General features: G+C 50.5%; 1 long non-coding RNA gene across 6 annotated transcripts in view; it reads left to right on the plus strand.

The window, feature by feature from the left end:
- Positions 1-18216, plus strand: part of LOC121060344 — a 139305-nt gene that overhangs the window by 71364 nt on the left and 49725 nt on the right. The gene's annotated exons all lie outside the window — the stretch shown is intronic.

Consider the following 18216-nt stretch of genomic DNA (forward strand, 5'->3'; position numbering starts at 1 on the left):
CTTTTGTCGCCCTCCAGAACAAAGACCTCTGTCACCATGAGCAGCATGTGTCTGAGCAGCACCTGCCCCTGCTTCAGCATCCAAGCAGGGTGGTGAGTGTCTCCCACAGTGCCGTATGTCCAGTACTCAGCAACCTCAATCTGCGCAAAGCCAGTACAAAATCTTCTGTTTAAGTCCATGCTGGAATGGTGCATGGGGTTTGGTGAGTGGCTCAGGGATTAATACCACCCTGCCTGATTTATAACCCATCAATTCCCTACCTTCTTGGTCTTGATGAAACAGTGCTGGAGAAAAACTGCATTTCCTAGTGCTTGCTCTAGTCCTGGGAGGTTATTTTTCATGGTACAGCTGATAATTTATGTAGTTTTACTACATGTTTTCTCTGTGGAGACGATGAAAGGACGAAGGGTTCACTGCCTTAGAAAAGCTGATTAATAAATGTTCTGGAATATTCCTTTTCTTGGGCTGAATGTTCCAGTGCATCTCATATCTCATGTGGATTTCAGTAGCTCTCCCAGCCAAAAGTAAGCGTGCTCGGAGCATCTCTCAGGTTCTGGGGGCTGTGACACTTTATTTCTTTGTGATAGCAGTGCAGAGATGTTAATGCTGGTCTTCTCTTTGGGTAATGCATTTAAAGGTTGGATAGTTCATGGTTGAAATACTGTTCCTCTCATGATTCTTTGAAGCATTTAAGGTGAAGAAAACAAACACATTGACTTGTTCCTTCAGTGGCTCTCCACAGAAGCAGTTAGTGGTTTCTACTTTGGGTTGTTAATAGCACTTTGCAATGTGACAACCAGTTTTGCTTTGTGTTATTTACTTTTCTTGTGGCAGCAAGTACCCAGCTGGCTGTCAATCAGCGTGAAGTCTTTGGGTAAAATTCCTCCTGTACCAAAAGCAAACAGGGTTTCCACTTGGAGGGCTAGAGTGGGACTCGAGTGGTGCCTAAGCTCTGTGTTAATCCAACCCAGCATCAGCGAGGGTTGGGTGTTGCACTGACCTCACGTAAAATGACTTGGGATGAACACAGTATGCTCGTCTGCTGGCAGCCCTTGATGTGAAGGGGTATAAATTCAACAGCTTCATCACTTGCTGGGAGCATTAGTATGCCTTTATTTATTACCTCTGGATTTTGATGAGCTACGTGCCGTTCCCTGCCTGCAGCCAGCGGCAGGCCTCCCGAGGTAGCTGGTAGGGTCTGGGGGCTCCCGGCCACTGGGAAGTGTTGGTGGGCAGCATTGGGATTTTGGCATCCCTTCCCTGGGGCCCTTGTCAGAAGGGCAGCACCCTGCTGTGACAATGGGACTCCAGACAGCATGCTTTCAGGTGTTTTTTTTCCGAGCAGGGACAGAGACTTGTAACTCTGTGCTAGCTGCGATATGGTTGCCTATGCAGGCTGCTTAGATGTGGAGTGAGCTACTGGCCTTACTGGGTGCTAAGGGCTTTGTAATATGTGGCCATCTGTGATGAGCCTTGTGAGTCCTGCTTTGAATGTCAGTCCTGACCCCCCTGCATCTGTTATTCCCCCCAGCCTGCCCCGGGTGTGGATCAGTGCTGAACGAGGGGCTCTGCTGGGCTCCCTTCCCTACTGGGCCAGTACCAGAGTCTGCAGCACGTCTGGGAACAATCTGCAAACTCACTGACAGCAGGCTTGAGAACGGGTTAAGGAAAGGAAACTGAATCCATCATCTCCTCTCCAAACCAAAGTCAAACCATATTGATTTGGGCATTGTTCATTGTATGTTTAATTTGCAGTTGAACTGAAGCTATTCTCAGCCTGCAGCAACCAGCAAGCATACTTGCCCCTTTTTAAGGCTACTTCTTCTCACTGGGGCTGTTTCCTATGTAGTGAGCATGAGAATCTTTACCTGAGTTTTAAAAAATCCATTTAATATGGAAAGACACCCTCTGCAGACAGCTTCTTCCTAGGAACCCTTCTGTATTTGCTTTGTCCGGCCACTTTCTGAGTTTCCTTTTAAAGGTCATGGAGAGCCATAAAATCCTTTTTCCCATTATTGCACATCTTAAAACAATAGATTCCTTTCCCCAGTCAATTGGACTGGGTTTATTAGACGAAGAGGTGAATTTCTGTAGCAATTAGTCATTACAACGTTATTCACTTGAAAAATAGAAATATACTACTCTATAGTCTGGATTACATTTAAAATACAAAAAGCCTACTGAACATGCGGAGGGGGAAAAGCAAGCAGCAGCCTGTGAGGCATGAACCCAGGCTGCTGTTTTACACTTGACTTATTCCAGGGTAACCTGAAGTAATGCCTCTGCCTAGGTTTAGGGCAGGGGAACGTGCTGTCCTCTGCACATCTTGTGGGGTAGCTGAGACTGCACCAAACACCTGAAATGGCATTTTAAGGTCAAATCACCACCTTTTAGTCCTACAAAATCAGACCAGAATCTCTCAAGGGGCCAGACTTCCCTGAAGGTCACTGATGTGCATGGGAAGGTAGTTCAGGAAGGGTCTTGGTAGTGAGAGGACCCCCCCTTTGCCCACGTGCTGCCCGAGGTAAGTTTCACAGACCCATTAAGGACCAACAAACTGGAGTAAAACTTGAACTCAATCTAGCTACAACTCCCTAGATCAGGCTTATCACTACAATAATAGCAAAATAAAATAAAGCTCCTCTGAGTTTTTAACCATTGGTTTTTAGGCTTTTTGCAGTGGGAGCTCAGTAATGTGACTTTTCCTTGGTGGGGTAAGGAACTTGCATAACTGAGCATCCCCTCCGTGCGGTGCCAGCCCGTGTGCCATTCGCAGCTCTGCACAGCTGGATCTCTGGTGAGCTGCCACCGCATGGTGGGCAAGTACTTGGTGCCGCCAGCTGGAGTCAGCTTTGTTATAAAGCTGAGGAGTTCTGGAGATGCGGCTTTCAACATGGGGGTAGGAGGATTGAGTGGGAGCTGGTCAGCTTCCTCTGACACAGGTCCCCCTGCGCTATTCAATGCCTCGCCAAGCTCCAAAGTCTCTGAAACAAAGCTAACTTAGAAACTAGCCAGGGAATCCCTTTCCTTGCTGATCGTGTATTTTTTTTTTCTGCAGTAAAAAACTGTAGGAAAGGCATTAAATTATATAAACCACAACAGTGCTCAGTCCTTATAGCCCTCAGTGACTTGGAGGCACTAAAGACAATGTGATGTAGCTGTGTAGTAGTTTCCACGCTCTGGATTTGTATTATTAAATACCAGAATAAATAGTCATTTCAAACCCACATCATTTGTCAGCTCTTGAGTTATGGCTGCTTTGGTAACTTAGACACCCTCTCCTTCTGCCAAGTTCCCATGCTCTTTGTTTTGAATATGTATAATTTTATGTGTTTGGACTTAAATAACTTCTGCTGTTTCTCCCAGATCCCTCCTGTGCTAGAACCTGCCAGACCCCTCCTGGGGAGGAACAAAGGCAGAGGCACTTCCAAGCAGGATGAAAAGGAAGGGGGCGGGGGGGCCGTGTCCTTGAGAAACACATTGTTCATTATTTTTTTTAAAGGAATTGGAAAGTCATGCAGAAATTGAATCGAGTTTGCTGTTAACTTTGGTCATGGATCTTAGGAATGTGTCTCTTTCCCATGAAATCCCAGTGGCTTTCTGCAGTTTAGCACCCACAGGCCATGTTTACAGAGCAGTTATGGACATACGAGGTGACTGGATGCTGGAGGGCTGTTCAAAAACTCCTAAATGCATTGTGTGTCTGATTTCCATTTAAAAAGTTCTTGATGGGTTTCCCCCATCACCTAGATGTTTTTTAAAAGCCTTATGGACTTGTAGAAGGGTTTTTAGGTATTGAATGCCAGTGGTGACCTAGACCTGTTCTGCATGCACAAGTTTTGGCAAGGTCACTTGAACAAGTTCATTGTATGACTGGATGCAAGGAAGTCCAGAGAGGCTTTAACGTTGTCAGTGCCTGAGGTCTGCAGGTCTCCAGGAATCTCTGCTGGATCCTGAACGAGTGTGAGCCAGCAGAGTTCAGTGGGCTCTGCCTGGAGCTGTGCTTCTATAGCAGGGGCCAAGTGGATGAGCTGTTTGGTCCCCTCTCTACAGCTGGCAAAGGTAAGTACAGGCAGAGGCATGATTAGGGAGAGTCCCCAGGTCACCGAGGTGCCGGCTGGCAGCTGCCCTGTGTGACGGCCATCCCCTTTTACCATGCTGTGGGTGAGGAGGATGACGGCTCATCCGTTCTCTGAGGGTGCTTTCTGTGCAGCCATAAAGTCGCTGCCCTATAGCCCTGCTTCGCAGAGACCAGTGCTGGAAGAGCTGGGTGATGAGGGATTTCCCTGACCCTGTTTGAGACTGGTGTGGTTTGTCTCACAAGTGGAGTGAGTTTGGCATCTCTTAACTACCATTCATCAGCTCCTGCACACATGACGGAAAGGTCATGGGCACATGGGGATAACGAGGGACCTTGTGAATTAGGAGTAAGGAATAGCAGTGTTTAGGGCTGGCTGGAGACCTGAATATTTCAAAATCAGACTTGAGGAAAGTAGAAGTGATATTTCCTTCTGACCTTTTAGAAACACTCTGAGAGACTCCAGACTGTGCAGAGGCTGGAAGCGAGGGCCTTGGGGGCTCCTCGTGCCGGTGAGCCCCGCTCCGGGGCTGCTCTCTTGCCAGGAGGCTCCAAACCAGGCAGCCCAGGGCAGCTTGGTGGGGTCTGTGCGGCTCCCAGTGCTTCCCTGAAGCCTGCCCAGGGAGCCCTGCAGGGTGGCAGGCTGGTGTTCTCCTGCAGAGGAGTGCTAGCTGAGAAAGCTTCAAGCTGCAGAGCTGCACAGTGAAGGCGCTGACACCAACGTGCAGCAGGGCAAGGCTGGGATGCATGCGTGAAGCTCTGAAGTAACCAGGTTTGGATGAATTTTATTTTGTGAGGGCTGGAGAAATGCTTCTCATGCAGTCTGAGCTCAGCAGTTGAGGTCTAACCCTTTAATTTCCCTTTGTGCTCGCTTGGGCTCCCAGCAGGAGCTGGGGAGCTGACACACGAGCGAGGTGGTTGCTCTGCCCCGGCAGGGCCTGAGGACAAGGCAGGGGATGTAGGCAGGCACAGCGTGCATGGAGTGTGTCAGAGAGACCAGGGGAGTCTTGCAGGAGATCAAGGCAGTGTTTAGGGTGCAAGTTGATGCCTTTTTCCGGAGACATATGTCAGCTGCAGCTTCCCACATGTGGCTGGTGGCTGCCTGGCTCTGCAGCAGAGGTCACTGCACAGCCAGAGTCACGGCACGATGTTCTGCTCCTGGCACAACCTGGCCTTCCCGGGCAGTGTGGGGGACTCAGTCCCGCTCCTCTTCTTCCCGTCCTCACGTGCTGTTCCTTGGGCATTTGTCCCAGCAGGGTGTGATGGGATGAAGTGAGCTGACTTGGGAGACAGCACCCATCCGTCCCTCATCCCCTGGGGAAATGTGTGCAGGGGGTGGCTCTGCTGGGGGTGCAGGGTGCTCGGCCAGTGCTGTCAGCCACGCATCAGTAAGCTGCCAGAGCTGGGGTGAAAGCGCAGGGATAGTCCTGAGGCACTGCAGCAGGGCTTCTCAGAGCTGTACCACACACTTTAAAACAGAAAAAAGGCTGGAGCCAGGGAGGTGGCATGCCAGTCATCCCGTGCTGTCACCTGGAGAGCTAGGGTAAGTCTTCTCCCCTTTCCTTACCTCTGTTTCTTCCTTTACAAGCTGGACTATGATGCTGTTCATGTCTGGAGCATCACCAAGTACTTCAGTTTTATTAAATGCAAATGTAAGTCCCACTTGGTACCAGTAACCCCACCTGCCACCCACCCAGTAAGAAGCCAAGTCAGGCAGCAAGAAGCTTTCCATCACAAGTCTCTCCAGTTGGGGCCCAGACTGGGTGCCAGAGATGTGACTGGGTGAGTTACATCGGCTGCCTCGTTCTAATGCAGCCAGCCCGGAGTCCTGCTTCTCAGCAACACTTCCAAGAGCTGAGTGCTAAATAATAGGGCCAGCTGGAGTTAGGTTTACAAAATAACCCGGTCCTCACAATGAGCTCAGCCTGTTGGGTACATCTTGCGGACTGAGCACTCCTGGCTGTCTGGCAGGGGATGGCCAAGTCCGGAGTCCTCTGGAAACCTTGTTCTGCTGCTCTGGATGGAGCAGCTCGCATGTGGAGGCACTGCGGTGGGCGAAGACCATCAGATAACCGTAGGAGGGCATTAGAAACCCTTCCTATTCCGTGTCAGGAGCTGTCTAAGCAACTAGTTCTCTGGGTACTGGAAAATAAGCCTCATAGAATTTTCTGACTACTTGTTGGGGTTTTTTTGATGCTTTTTGTTGCTGTTGATGGGGAGGAAGGCTTTTTTGGTGCCTAAAATAGACAAATATGAAGTGCCCTGATCCAGAAGGCCTATATAAATTGAGCACTGAAGATGAACGCCCCACATACCTCATCTGATGTGGGGCTGGTTACAGAGGTGGGAGATGCACAGAGCACATCGAAGCCCAAGCTGGGTGCTGAGCCCATACCCTCAGGGGCTCAGCACAACCTGCCTTTGGTCTCTGCTTGGGGTAAGCAGCACCCTGTGGGCATCCAAAGCTTCCATTATTTGTTATTTACCTATTTATTGGGAAAAAGATGAAGCCAGATGGATAATGGAAAGGTTAAGCAGCAAATTGCTGTGCTTCTGTCTGACCAGAGAACGTGGGGCACAGCTTTCCTAACCTGTAATGTAAGCCCTAATGGGAGAGGAAAATTATTTTTGCCTTCCACTAAAGGGCAATTTTCTGATCAGCTCTCAGTTTGAAGCATGCAGAGAGGAGAGAGAACGGAAGGAGAGAAAATATATAAATATATATTTTGGAAAAAAAAATAGAAGAAAGGGGAGAAGAAAGAAAGAAAGAAACACTTACACTTTAATGGAAACTCATTTTTGTAAAGTACTCTAGTGGCCCCCGTGGGCCCGGAGAATTAAGCGCTGTCATTCATAGCTTGAAAGCGGAGCCATCCAGTTTGCAGACACCTGTCATAATTAAACTAATGGCTCTGAAAATGTGCCTTGATATTAAATCTATCTTCCGCCGAGGAGCAGGGCTGATTAAAACCGCTGTTTGACAGTTAATGATGAACCTCGCGCTTGCTGAGCTCCCTAACTGGAACAGACCGGTTCATCCCTCCCTCCCCTCGGCGAGCCCTTTCCCGTATCCCCCTCGGCTCCCACCCCAGCCTGGGGGCTGCTCCCAGGCCCTGTCTCCCAGCAGTGGGACGTGACAGTGCCAAGGCTCTCGCTGACATCCTGGGTGCTTGGTGTTTGCCACCGTCTTGGATGGTGACTCCAGCATGCAGTTGGTGGCAGGAGAAGCAAGCACCTATACAAGAGAAATAGTGATTTTTTTTTATCATTTTTGCAAGGGGTTGAGGTGCTGTTGCAGCACTTCCCAGTGTCTTCTGGTGCTGGACAAGGGGTGTCCCACCTGCAGGCTCTCACACTTACACAAATGCATGAAATGTTTCCATACAGTGCCCTGTGTATGTTTGTCCTGTGCCTCACCAGTGCGTGTAATCACAGCATCAACAACACACAAAAAAACCCAACAGACCTCATGGCTTGGGTTGAGCCTTTCTCTGCCTTGGATGTTGTGGTGCTGGGAGCCACTGGTGATGGGGAAATGCTGAATCACGTTTTCCTGCCTGGAAACTGCTCCCTGTCTTGGGCTGTGCATCTGAGAGCTCTCTGAGTGCAGCACTAAGTAGCTGGCATCAAAATACAACTCTCTTGCTCTAGGGTTCATCAGCTGCTCCTGTTCATTTCCCTGAAGATGTCGGAACTGACTCCTGACATCGCAGCTCGTTGCCCAGGCAATGGGCTTGCTGTTGTGTAACCAGGCTTGTGATTAAACAGAGAAAGAAGAGTCCTTGAGGAACAACATGGGTGTTTACAATGTCTTCAGTAACTATTAGGTACCTCTAAATATATAACTCTGTGTATGCTGGTCCAGCTTGCACCTCCAAAACCTGTCAAAGCAGTCGTCTCCCTTTTTCTTCTCCACTTGCTGCTGACCCCACCAAGGACAAAAAACAGGCAGGCTGTGAAGACCGAACTCCCTCTTGGCCTGCAGGTGGTTGGCTTCGACACTCGAACCACAGCAGTGATGTGTGCGAGGTGCCCGCACAGGCACAGCAATCCCCGAGCGATTCCAGAGCTAATCAGACACAGCCTCAGTAATTAGCGCAACACAAACTCTGCAGAGTTTAGATAAGCATCAGCAGCTCCAAGTAGCGTTTATTATTATTTGCTGGGTCTCTTAGTCTCTGGGTATTTAAAGTCCCCTGCTCTACGATGGAGATGATAAAGCTTCCTTGTCTGCTTTGTTTTAATTGATGGTGAGCTCCCTGGGGTATGGATGGCCCCCTCCAAAATAGGCAGTACCCAGCTGTGACACCTGCTTTTGGTGTGTCCTGCCTAGTGCCAGTGCACGGATAACCACGTGTCCTCGAGCGAGGATGCCGCAGAAAGGCGAGCGGTCCCTTGATCTATCTGTACAGAAAGAGACCCACTTGTTGCAGCTGTGGGATGACAGAAGCCCACTTTCCACCCGCCTCGTGCTGACACCCAGCCAGGCTCCTATCCGACTATCATTAGCTTTCTTACCCGGCTCTAATGCCATCCGCTGCCACAACAGTAATTACCAGGAGATTAGGCGGCATTAAGCACTCTTTAATTTGACACATTGCAATGATCTCCATTCAGCCTTTCTGCTCGAATAACTCTCCATAAATATTTTGTGAGGCTACCAAAATAAACAGAGGCTCGGCTGTTTGCACAGCTGAGGTTCCCTGCAGCTTTTTGAGAACCCCGGTCGTGAAGCTGAGGGTGGCACTGGGGGTGCGGGTGGGAGCCCAGTGGTCATTTAGGTATGCAAAAGCATCGGGGAGTGGGGAAACCCTCGTGTAGCAAAAGTAAAAATAATGATAATATATGCCTTGTGCCGATGGCAATTTAATAGGAAACATTTTTTTTAAACAGCAACCCAATAAAGAGAGATGGGTATTTATGTAAGAAGTGGCTGCATTAGAAGAAATAATAATTACACTGGAGTTGTTCGTTTTTTTTTTTGGTGTGCTATTAGCCTAGACATTATTCATTAAGTAATGCAATGGAAAACCACTGTTAATACAGCAATAAATCCCATGGGGCCCCATTGCTTCTGAGATAGGATCATTTGGTAATTACAGTGCATTAGAAGTTCAATATTCTTTCATTTTTTTCCCCCCTCTGCTCCTTGCCTGGATGAGCGGTGGGCTACGAAGGCGTGTGCCGGGAGGATTTGCTGCAAGCCCCGCGTGCTGCTCCACGTGGTGCTGCTGCACCTGGTGCAGCCGTGGTGCCGAGATGCGCCGGAGCATCGCAAGCAGAACCACGGGGTGCCGGATTCTGGCTGCTTGGGAAGGAACCCAGGAGGATGGTGCTTTTAGGAAGGGCTCCTTGCTCATCTCCAGGAGATGATGGGAATTTGGGTGCTTGATTATGGGAATTTGGATGCTTCAGCTTTTGCCACTTGCAGGCAGCGTGTGAGCAAGGGAGGGAGGTGCTTGGGAGGGAAGGAGGATAGGTGAGCCGGGGCAGGGGAGGAGAGAATTCCTGGCGGGCTGTTAACCACATATTGACTGAAATAATAGCTCCTATCAGGAGTATATTGCAGAGTCCTTCAACAAGAGAGCCAGGAAGGCATTGCCCATCTCCCCCAGCTGAGCTCTGCAGCCTGTGCACCTCAAGACACCAAGCCCAGGGCCTGGGCGGCAGCTGTGGGTTTATCGTGGGGTAGTGCTGCCTCCATGCAAAGGGATTTCTGCTCCCTGATAAGTCAGCTGCTGTGAAACCATCGGGAGATGTACCGGCTGCCTTAGCAGATGCATCTTCCCTGGTGCTAAGTAAACTTCCATGCGCGGTGTCGATACCGGCTGGAGTCGTCCCTGTTCCTGAAGGAGCCGTGGCCGCCTGCCGCCCGGCTGCCCCGCACAGGGAGAGCTGTCGATAGATGTGTCAATAAGATGCTGGGGACTATTGATCAGCATAGGCATTTAGGGGTCACTGGTCGATAGGAACTCTCATCAAGAGATGTAGGAAATGAGCGCTTTCAAATACAGGCAGCAAAGTGAGACTCCCCAAGGGGGAATGATACAACTCAATTTTCTCTCTCCTGTTGCTTTGTCAATTTGCCCGGGTCTGGAGGAGGTGGTGGCGGGGGGAGAGGGGGAGGAGAGACACCTCAGTGTGTTTGACTGAAAACATCTCAGAGGCTGAAAACCAGGCAGCCACCACCCGACTGCAGGCTGACGCTGCCGAGGGGCAGGGAGGCGAGCGGTGCCCCCCGGCTCTGCTCGGGCTGCGAGGCCGGGTCTGGGACGTGGTGCCTGTGTGATCTGTGTTGGTGAGGGCCTTGCCATGGCTGAATGGGCTAAATAGGGGATATACATGGCTAAACAGGGGATAAATCGCACCAAGACGGTGTGAAGCCATCATGCTGTGCAAATACCCTCATCCACTGCGTGCACTGCGCTTGTTAGGAACGGGGAGCTGCTGATCGAGGTGTGAGAGCCCCGGGGTTACTCTGGGCCCTTGAGCAGTTGAAATCTCTTTCCTGGCAGTCACGACAGTCGTCTTGCATTTCTGCTGCTCTCTCCCTCTTCTGCTGTAAAGAACCTGCTAGCAGCCCTTGAACCTGGACACTGTTGGAACATCCAACCCTTAACTGATGTCTGTGCCACGGGTACGCAGCGTGTGCTGCTGCTTCTCGGGTCTGGGGGCTGCAGTCAGACAGCTGCTGGCAGCACGAGCCAGGCAGAACTGGGAGCAGTGGGTAGGAGAAGTTTGCAAGTCTGTGCTCTGAGGCTTTTAATTCTGGTTTTGTTCATTATTTCTCAAAGTTCCGTTGTGAAGCCCAAGACAGCCCCGTGCACGTTTCTGCCCTGAAGGCGGTAGCGTAGGGGCTGACCCTGCAGGCAGCAAAGAAGCTCTTGCAAGGCTCCCCGTTTGCTTTACTCTTGAGGCCTTTTTATCCCCCGGATTTGGTGTGGTTCAGGTGAGCAGCCACTGCAGCTGGGTCCCTGGTGGGTCCCTGGTGGGTCCCTGGTGGGTCCCTGGTGGGTCCCTGGTGGGTCCCTGGTGGGTCCCTGGTGGGTCCCTGGTGGGTCCCTGGTGGGTCCCTGGTGCCTTGTGTGGAAGGAGGGAGGAGAGGAGAGGTGGCGCAAGAGATCCAGACTGAGCCAGGTGTGGCGCAGGGAGTCCCTTAAACCCCACGTCTCGTGTCTGGTGACACTGCGCTCTCACAGTACAGAAGTGTTTGTGTTTTCCTTCTTGCACGACACGGCCTCGCTGGATTCCGGGCTCCAGCACGGGCACACGATGGGGAAGCTGCAGCTCCTCAGCATCCTCCCAGTAACTCAACAGCCGGAGTCACTCCTAAGTGCCACTGGGCTGCATGCCGTGCAGTCCTTGCCACTAGGCATTATATTTTCTATCATGGTATTGTTTTTTCCTTTCCAGCACCTGTGGATAGTTTCCCAGCTCCGCATACCTCGCTGACTTGCTTGATTGTGATACTTTTTCAGTCTTTTTTCCCTGTTCTCAGTTGCTCAGGGCCAGTGTTTGAAATTAAACTGTCTCCCTGTGATGCAAATCAGATAAGAGAAACCAAATGAGCCCCATGTGTTCATCTGCAGAATCCCATTCTGCTAAAACTTGTTCTGTTTCATTCTGATCTTAGACAGATGTAAATCAAGAGGAACTTATTTTAAACCAATGTCAGCAGGAAAAAGCTCAGCAGAAATAACAAAAACACCATGCCTTGTGTGTTTATCACTCTTCAAGGTAAGATAAACTTTTAGCCCGTTTATGATTCATGCTCTTGACTTTCCCTGGAGGGTTTCTCCAGTGTTGTGCAGGCTGCAGCACAGCTCCCAGTAAACTCCCAGTAACCCGTTTGCGACAGGAATGGGAGCGTGCTGCTGGTCGGCGCAGCACAGGCTGGGAAGAAAGGGATGCGAGGCACACCAGGAGTTTATGGAAAGGGATACACAAACCATGAAGAAATGCAGCTTTGGAAAGATTCCAAAACTCCGGCTGAGGGCTCAGCAACCCTGTTTGGTTCAAAGCAGCTGGAGAGGCCGCTTGCCACCCTTGACACAGGCTCGGCTGTCAGCTGTACCCATGGGTCTGCTGGCAGCTGTGGGGCTGAGCTCAGTGTGGTGTAGGTGAGCCACCGGGTCCCAAAAGCAGGACCCACAGGGGCCTTCACCCCCAGAAAGGTTGGAGACCATCCTGGCCTCAGGAAAACCAGCTGGCTGGGTAACTCTGAAAGGGACAGGAGGGGAGTAGAGCCTCAGATCTGGATCAACAAATATGAAAACTGCAGGGAGAATCAACCCTTCTCCCGTGGGGCAAGCAGCCCGTCCTGCCCCATGGGGGCACGCGAGTACCTCGGCGTGGAGGTGCCGTGGTCACGGCACAGCTTCCACAGCACAAGTGGCACCAGCACAAAAGAGGGAAAAAAAAAATTGCAAGTAAATAAAAAGAAGCCCATTTGCAAATATTGTAAGGAATGCATGTTCTCATACGTGCTGCTATTAAGTCCGTTCGTATCATATCAGCAAACATCATGTCAGCTTGGAGAGGTTCCTACTTATTTCTTTTTCCCCGTGAAATGTTTTTCAATGCCTGAGCGAATCAAAATGAATGTAAATGAGGTTTATTAAGTCAGCCCCACACGGTGCTGTATTGTCAGCGTTTGTAGGCTGTGACAGGTTAGTTATTGCGGTTTGAAGGGAATGTCACCAGCACAGCAGTCTTCAGAAGTAACTTTTTAAAAGAATAATAATAATAATAACAACAACGTCTCGGGCCTATCTGTGATTTTCCGAGAAGTCATTTTGCAGAAAGGTGGCGTGTCTGGAGGGCATTTCCAGGCAGGATTTGCGGAGGCAGCGTGCTGTGTGTACCGCTGGGTGCGTGCTGTCGGCGGTGGGGCCAGGGACCGGCTCCAGGCTTATTGTCTCTCCTCTCCTGGTCGGCGTGCACCACCAATCACCATGACATCTGGAAGATATCCATTTGTAAATATAACCCCGTGGAGCTGTCTCACGAGTCTTGATGGTCTTCGGTGAGCCACTCTCATTATTTTTAGTAAATTGCTTCGGCCTTGGCCGTGCTACAAAAAAACTAGGAATGGTAGCATTAATTTAGTTATTTATTTAGATTTAAAACAAAAGAGACACCCATCCAAGGCACTGGGTGCCATAACGTTGTTAATTGTACAATAAATTCCATCCCATTACAAGCTCAGCTTCATTAATATCCTCATTTCCATAGGCATGCAGCCCACCAGCCACCCGCCTGCTCTCATCCAGGGATCTGCTCATGGGATCCTGCCTGGGGCATCCTTCTAAGCATGGCCTCAGGATGGCGTGGGGAGAGGGGATGCTCATGGAAGGGCTGGTTCCCTGTGGGGTCTTTTGGTGGCACCTGGGATCTCTCTGTTGTCTGCTTCTGCTCTTATCTCATGAACTCAACATGGGCTGGAGAGCTTTAGTAATGTGATCTTGGCTCCTAAAAGCTGGAAAATGGCCTTCTTTAGAAGTGTGCACCTTTTTTTGCTATCTGCAGCTAAGCCTGCAGGCAGTCAGAGGTATTTTCTGGGTAAACTGGTCCCTAAGCTGTCCGTTCCCCTCGTCCCCTGTAAAATGGATGCCAAATGGTTGGATTCTCCTCCAGTTTATTCTGCGGGAACATCCCTTGGGTCAGCAACGGGGGGCAGGATTTTTAGCCAGCTTTTAAAGCATGTAGGTGAAACCTGTGAGTCAGCATAGATGTATATAATCATGCTCACTCGTTAGCTGCCTCTAGTAACTGAAAAATAAAAGCCAATATTAATACAGCTTTGTTCTTGAGGCCAGCAGACAGAATCCAACACTCCCCTGTATGTTTCCAACAGTGGTGGCCTGGAATTGATCTAAGGGAATACCTATGCCACTCTGTATGCTTTGGCTGGGTTAGTGTTAGATCAGAAATGTTGGGAGGATATCACATAAGCTAGACAAAATTATTTGTTCCCTAAAGCTATTGATCAGTGCAAGGTGCCTTGCAGTCCATCTGCAGAGAAAGGAGTTCAGTCTGACAGAAACCTGCTCCGCTTCTGCATATTTATTCCTCCTTTAAATCATTTCCAAACCACTAAACCATTTTACAAGGACGAGGGAAAACATCAATTACAATTACAGTGAAAAACTCTTTTAAGGCAGAGCCTGGTAGAGAGAAAATGTAGCCGCCCGCTTGTAGTTTTTTACCAGGTACTTCATAACCCATGCTCTGTTCCCTCCCCGCCTGCCATCTCTTCCCCGTGCCGCTGTGTCTCCAAGATCCCGGCGTTCCCTGGTGGCAGGTCCATGAAGGAAGGTCTGCTGGAAGGTCTCAGGTGCTCCTGGTGATGCTCTGGTCCCCAGGACCTGCTCTGGGCCGGGAGTGGAGCTGTTAAAAGGCTGCTCCTGTACCCAGGGGTGCCGCACCAGGAGCGTGAGCGGGATTCGTAGCATCTCGCAGAAGAGCTTCCCAGGACAACCCCAGGTCTGATGCTAATGGTACGGGTAGTGCCGAGGGTTTCCCAGGCTTTGCCATGAGCCATCTGGTTCCTGACACTCATACAGAGGAGCTGCAGAGCTCTGCTGCTGAAGATCAGCGGTATTTGTACCATGTCCCTGAGGCTTTGGTTAGATTAAAGCCAGAACAGAAAACTGATCTTCTTTACTGCAAAAATCTCGAAATGGTTTGTGCACAGATGCCTGTGTCTGTCTCCCTACCTGTTTGTCCTGTGTTACTCAGAACAATCCCAGGTGTTTCTTTTTCCCTGTATTAAAATGAACAGCAGATAGAACTTGTAGAAAATAACGAAATCTGTAATTTAACATGGCCTAAAAATCATAATTAAATACAGGGAAGTGACTCAGAAAGCTTTATCATACCAACATGAAACATTTTATCATTGTTCAAGATTAAGTGAAAAACGCGAGATGCTGCTTTCAGCTCTCCTCAAAGAAAGGAACAAAACACCAACAACACAATGGCACCACGACAAACCCGGCCCTGAAATACCCGTCCTCCTCTTCAGGCTGGACCAGGTTTTGCAGCCTAACGCACGCTTGCGTCTTGTCTGTGCTTCAGCATCTCCCCGAGGTGCAGGCAAGGGGCGAGATCTGGGAGGCAGGTGCCTCGGCTGAGGGAAGTTTTGTCTCGGAACCATCAGGGGAGGGACGTGGGAAGCGGCTGGAGTTTGGGTTGCCTCCTTTTGGGGTGCCCGGGGTGCTGTGCAGCGGGCTAGAGCAGCGCCAGCGGCTGGCAAGCAGAGCTTCACACATCCACTGTGGGCTGCAGTCCTGATAGAGCAAATTAAATTAGCTACTAATTGGTTAATTGGTGAGGGGCTCTGTAAAGCAGCTAGGAGCAGATTAAGCAGGAATGAGAGAAGTGCACACTTGTGAGCCGTGATCGCTCTGCTCTCTCCGAGCGCGGTGGCTGCCTCTGCCCGGGGAGCCTCGGCGTGCCGTGACCCAGGGGAGCCGAGGGGGCCTGGAGTTACCACCCCGTTGCTTTTCTGGTGCTGGGCACACCAGAACATCGCATTGCTCCAATGGCACGTGGGAGTGCAGTGAATAATTTGGGTCTCGTGAGGACAGCCTGGCTGAGCGTGGGGGCGCACGACCCGCCGCGTGTCCTCCTGTGCACGGATGTGCCTACATACGCCCCGCGTGAACCTCATACGTGTGAGGCTGCGAATAAACAGGGATTTTAGCACATGTGTCCTCGCACAGCCCCGGTGTGGTCCGGAGGTGCCTCCTGCCCCAGTGCAGAGCCGTTTGGCAGCAGGGCTGATGGGGGGCCGTAGGGTGACCAGCGGGGTCCCCCCGCGTCGCCCACCTCCTCCCCGCAGCGTGCTCGCGCTCGCTGGTAGCATCCCCAGATGGTGCCCCCAGATGGAGCTCTAGTCAGCAGGCTTCTGCCTCCAAAAGATGAAGAATTACTGTTCGTCTTCCCTGTCAAAAAAAGAAGGGGGGGGGGGGGTGTGGCTGTGTAAAAAATAAGAGTCTTTTGGATGTAAATACGAAGGTTTCTACCTGCAAAGAGAGACGTCCCTGTCCCCCTCGAGCACAGCTCCCTGGGCCATGGGCGAGGCCAGCGGAGCAGCCACAGGTGTCTGAGGGCAAAGGTGGGCTTGGGTTTTGCAGCCCTGTGCATTCGCCTTTAAATTCCAGCCAGATGCCACATTAACTTGCGTGACTTCTTGCCTGTAACAGCACATAATGCAGCACGAATGATGTAACTCAATGTGATGCCAAAATTTATAGGAAAAGACACTGCTTTCTGAGGTCGGGCTGGTATCTGATTTAAGCTGGCAGCGGGAGCATCAGTGTTTTTGCAAACCTATACCGCGGCTCTCCAGCAAATCACATTACTCTGAAGGACTTTGGCGGGCCCCTAATGCAGACAGCTCTTCAAATCCGGGGACAGCAATTAGGCTGGAGTGCATCAAACCCACGCAGGGCTTTTTGGGATCCGACTCAGACAAACTCCTAAAAGCACTTTCAATGAGAGATTTTCTTGGGTGTGTTTTTTTTTTTTTTCTTTTAAATGAGCAGAAGGATTCTAGATAAACTCGATAAGGGCTGGAATCAAAACAGGGTGCTAGAGCCAAAACTGGAGTGACAGCTATTCCGGGTAGTGAAAACGATGACAGATTCTGAGCAGACAGAAACGAACATGATAAAACAAGCCGGGCTATTATCCTCCCGTTCGCAGGGCCGCAGCACATGCAGGGCCCATCTCGGGCGAGGGCTGGGTGCTGGGAAGCACAGGCTGAGGGCTGTGCTGGGGGGGAATAGGGGGGCTCAGCACCTCCCAGCCACACGGGCTGCAGGGCGGGGGGAAGGCAGGGCTCCCTGCGGCACGGTTGGAAGGCTTCGAGTCAGTCCAGGTTCTGCACCAGATTGTTTCTTCTGGTGCAGAATGACTCCTGAGATGACATAGGGAAAGCAGTCATGCCAAAAAAAAAAAAAAAGCCTAATGTTGGAGAAGAGGATCACTAGCAGACAGTAATATTTCTTTAATATGTCTTGACCAGCTAATGGGGAAACTGAGGCACTGAAAGAGCAGACGCAAGGAGTTCAAAGCTGCCCATGCTGGGTTAGCTCCGCTTTGCTGGGTTTCAGCCTGTAGATACGAGCTGAGGTTTTCCTGGGGGCTGAACACTTTACAAATCTGGTGGCAAGGTGCTTGCCCAAGGCAAGCAGCAGTGCAGGACAGCCACAGATCCAGGTGTCTCAGCTCCTCCAAATTCCAGGACCCTGTCCAGTGCCCAGCCTAAACCCTGGATTTCATCAGGTCCACGCAGACGCCAGCAGGAGAGCCTGTAAGGACCGGATGGGGCTGGAGTCAGGCAGCACCGAGGTGTGATTAGGGCAAAGTGACCAGGAGCCAAAAAGCTTCTCTCTGGAAGGAAAGCAGGGCTGCTTCTGTAAGTGCTGTGCTTTGGGCTTCGGGCAGCCTCCGAAAGCAGCGGTGGAGGCTCAGGGGCTGGCTCGCCGAGAGCTCTTGAAGCCATTTGCAAACTGTTACCTTTAAATAAGAGCTTGTTTTTGAGCAGTGGTTAAAGTCTCGCCAAAGAGTTTAAAATAATAATTTACAGCAATAATATGCTAGGACGTGAAATAAAGCTGCTGATGGTGACATAAATAATGTATAGAATAATAAAAACTGCTGCTGTTGTTGAACTCATGTGGTCAGCTCGCAGCGTGCAGCGCGCCGCAGCCGGAGCGCTGATGGCTTTCGGCATGGCAGGGGGAGGCAGGAAGGAGTGAGAAGCCTCATGAAGGTTTTCCAATCACTCCAGCCACCATCTCTAATTCTTTTCTTAAAGTATAAAATCATTCTTCCCCTGATCTCACTTGTGGTCAGAGCTCAGTACAGGCCCATCAGTCACCGCGGTGATTTGGTTCAGCAGGTGTTGGTTGTGCAATCGTTCATTTCGGGCTAATCTGCTAGCGGCTGTCAGGGGTTATGGAGTATTTATTGAGTTTGTGTCAGGTCCAGATGACCAATAGCCGGCAGCCGCTGGATACCCATTGACACTGATGATATTGCTGAATTAAACTAGGTGATGTATACAGAACTTGCTTAGAGCTAGTAATGAAGCTGGAAACCATTTGAAACACAATACAGAGGGCCCC

This window comes from Cygnus olor, chromosome 27 (assembly GCF_009769625.2).
Source record: "Cygnus olor isolate bCygOlo1 chromosome 27, bCygOlo1.pri.v2, whole genome shotgun sequence".
Classification (NCBI taxonomy): domain Eukaryota; kingdom Metazoa; phylum Chordata; class Aves; order Anseriformes; family Anatidae; genus Cygnus; species Cygnus olor.